Source organism: Dama dama, chromosome 19 (genome assembly GCF_033118175.1).
Source record: "Dama dama isolate Ldn47 chromosome 19, ASM3311817v1, whole genome shotgun sequence".
In the NCBI taxonomy this organism is placed as follows: Eukaryota; Metazoa; Chordata; class Mammalia; order Artiodactyla; family Cervidae; genus Dama; species Dama dama.
This window is the reverse complement of record NC_083699.1, coordinates 47,676,593-47,680,588: the sequence shown is the minus strand read 5'-3', so window position 1 is coordinate 47,680,588 and position 3,996 is coordinate 47,676,593.

Below are 3,996 nucleotides of genomic sequence, written 5' to 3'. Positions count from 1 at the left end.
GACTTCATGCCCCGTCCTGTCTCTCAGGGATTCAGTTCAGAGGCCACCTCTTTCAGAAAGCTTTCCTTGAAATCTCTTCCTCCCATGACTCTCCCAGCACCTTGTTCCTGTGTTTCCACGATTCTCCTCCATTCTGCCCTGAACTGGACCATAGTTAGTTGTGTGTGCCCCTCTCTCTCAAAGTCTTACTGCTGGCCCCGCCCTGGCACTGACATTATACTTCTGTAAGCATCTTGTTATCTTTGTACAATATGAAATCTTTATCATATGTTGATATGGTCAGTGTCTCCAGAAAAGGAAGAGTCAGTGTGCCCACAGACATCAGCCACTGGAATTAGTGACTGGGGGAGGCCATGAGCTTGTTATCCTGGGAGAGTTTTGTGAACTGATTAAGTTCCCACCTTCCTGGGCAACAGGAAGCATGAGGAACTGGCCTCAGGACTGGAGACCCACCCCCTTGCCCAGAAGGTTAGAGAATAGCAATAAAACATGCCCAGAAGGACCCTCAGCCAAGTCAGCCTCACTTGCCTTCAGTCTTTGCTTTGACCCCTAACCTCTTCCAGGACTGGCATCATGAGGACTTGAGTGGTACAAGTGTGGGTGGTGGCCTCTCCTCTTTCTGTTTTTGATTTTTAGTTCTTAAAAACTACATTCCAAATGAGGGAAATGAAACTACCGAAGACTCTCCCCCAGCAGCCAGCTGATATGGGGCAAGAGAATAATTCCCAGTTAAGGCCCCAAAGGAAATCCCCTCCCTGTCATGTGCTGAGGCCAGGAGAAGTAGGGGAGGCACTAGTTCACTGCTTGGCCAGGCCCAGTCACCAAGGTGAAGGGCCAGGATGGAGTGGCTGTGCTGTCTGTGGCCAGGGGTGGAGAATCCAAGGCCGAATGGAAAACACCAGACGTGAGAGTGAGGTGACTAAGACTTGGGCCTGAGGTGAGCTGCCAGTTTCAGGGAAGGACCCAGCCGCTCCACTGCTGGGCACACTGGATTGTTCTCTGCTCCCATAGACACAACTGCAAGAGAGAAGCTGGCCCCATTTCTCCCACTGAATCCTTTGAACACTTGGTCCCAATTCAGATGTGTCTCCCTTCAAGTCTCTGCTGTAGGTCTCTCCACCCTGCCCCCTGCCCCTCAGTCTTGAATAGTATCTGGGTAGCATCTGAAAAAGCAGTGGGAAGGGAGAGAAGAAGCCAGAGTACCTTAATTTCTTTGAGAGACTGCAAAGTTCTACCAGTGACATTATTATAAAGCTTAGTTTAACAAAGAAGGGGGAAACAAGAAACCCTCAGAAGGCAGTGCCTAGAGAATCACCAACGTGGTAGGTTTATTGCTTTCCTTTCTTCTTTCCTTCTCTTCCTTCCTTAAGCAAATGTTTACTGAGCCCCTTTCTATGCATTGGGCATATACTTTTTGGAATAACCTATGACCCCTGTCTCAAGGAGTTTGTAGTGAAGTCAGGGAAACAAGACAGAAATCCTAAATTCACAATAAGGAAGTATCATGAAGCCAATGGATATTGTAGACACACACATGTAACACTTGGGACTTTGTGTTCAGAGGAAGAGGTGGAGGCTTCACAGAGGAGAGGAGCCCAAATTGTGCTTTTGAGATGGGAAAAGTTGGAGGGGGCATGTCTGGGAGGTCATTCCAAGCAAGGGAGCCCTCCGATGAAGGGAGTACAGAGTGGGGAGCATTTGCTCTGTGTTTAGGGTTGAAACCTACTGTGGATCATGTGTGGAAGTGTGGGAGGTAACAGTGAAAAGAATCTGGAGACAAGATCGGACTGAAAGAGGCATCTGAACTTTCTCTTCCAGTTGGGAACTGCCCAGCTCCTTGCTTTCACCTAGATCTCCTTAGAGAACCTGTGTACTGCTTGACAACGAACCTGTCTTTGTTATGGTTGGGCGGGCAATGGGTACAAATGCCATGACACAAGGAGCAGGTTCAAAGAAAAAGTTACATGGTTCCCCAGACTCTCATCGTCCCCTGGAGAGATGTGCTTGGCCAGGCCAGTGCTGGATGCAGCATGGGTTGTGTTCTGGAGGAAGCAGCATGGTTGGGAGGGGCCCAGAGCACACCCACTCACGCTGGAGAATCCTGAGCTGCACAGTCAGGGTTTCAGCCTTGCTAGTATGAAAAATGTTCATTTCCAGCTGCACATCAGCATTGGTTTTGGTTGGAAGTCTTATGGGACTTCCTGCTGAGCCAGCTTGCAGCTAAATTAGAGGGAGAGCTGTGGTGTTATCTGGCAACAAACTGGCTTGTCTCCACACATCCATCAGGATCATTGGTTTTCTAAGTTCTTTTGAGGGGTAGCAGCTGCCTTTCTCAAAAGAAATTCTCTAGAGAACCTCAATGTATGAAATATTTAAAAGTGGAATTGCTGCAGATAGGGAGGGGATGGAGTGCCCAAAATCCTCTCAGACAGTCCTTAGGAACTCTGAACATACCGAACCTGGTTTTAAGCTGCTGTTCCAGGCAATGGCAAGCCATGAAAGGGCTGTAAGCAGGGAGTGAGATGACCCAATACATATTTTAGAGGGATGCCCGTAGCTTCTGGGTGGAATCTACTTTGGAGGCAGGGATCCCAGTTTAAGAAGCTACTGAAATGACGCAGACATGAATTAAAGAGGTCTAGACCCAGGTCACTATTAGGTTTGGATTCAAGAAACATTTTTGAGTTAGATTCAGTGGGGATGAGTGACCGATTGAATATGAGGGGGTGGAGCCTGCTAGGGCTGGAGGCATGCCATAAACAGGGACAGCCAAACAGGGAGGGAAACCAGCTAGGCCAAAGGATGAGTTCACTTTCGGGCACATTGTGTTTCAGCCACTCTGGGACATGGACCAATAGACAGTTAAAAAACATATCTGAGAACATATCTGAGAGAACCATGCTGCTTCTCTCCTAGGAGAGAATGTTGGGGCTAGGAATTACGATTTGGGAATAATCAACAGATTGGTAGACACGAAAGATATGGGAGTAGAAAATGGGTATACCATGAGAAGAAAAATGCCTAACAGACAACCTTAGTGACAATTCGACTATTCAGTTTTTTTCACTGGTGTTATCATTTATGACCATCACAAATGAACATTTTAGGGAGCAGAGCCAATTTATTTACTGGATGTTTGGGGCAGGAAGGACTTGCTTCTGTTCTCTAAGGATGGGCACGATGACAACTACAATACAGAATCACAAATCCGCAGGCTACAAGAGATGGAAGCCAGCCCTCAAGGACGTTTCTACACTCCAGATCTGACAGGAAAGAGCAGAATTGGAGATCCTGGCTTTAACTCCCCAAGTGTGCTTCTTTGCATTACTCATTCCCCATGCAACAGACACTATAAATATTTTGCCTTCTCCACTAGATGGTAAGCTTTTGGAGAACAGGAGATAATGCATAGGAAGCTCTTAGCATAGTGCCTGGCACACCCCTTTGATGGTGACTGTTACGAATTCAATTATCCTTTTGAATTCTTGGCAATTTTGTACACATCGGGCACAAAAAAATTCGTCCAAGAAGTTCAGGGCACCCTGACAGTCTTCCACAAAGCAATTTCCATTTCATTTTCTTTCTTTCTTTCTTTTTGATATGCTGTAGTCAAGTAAAGACGACCTGGGTGGATGATTCTCTCCCACTTGGGAAACGTGTATCCTACCCATTCCCAAAATCTGCCCTAGCTTGACCCTTGGATATAACCTTGAAGAAGAGTTTCTGGGTCAGCAGAGCTTGTAGGCAGGGGCCCCCAGCTCCCACCCCCTCAAAATCTCGAAGGTAAGAAAGCCCGAGGAGCCTCGGTTAGCACAATTGGGAGACCATACAAATACCTTACCTTCTCGACTAATCCAGCAGGTAGTCCGAGGGTCACAGCCTCCCGCCCTCCTGCCCGCCCTCACGCTTTCCCATCCCCCTCGGCACCCTCCCCCCGCCTCCCCTGCGGCGGCAGTTCCCTCTAAGATGCCTGCTCTCTGCGAGTGCTGAGTTGCT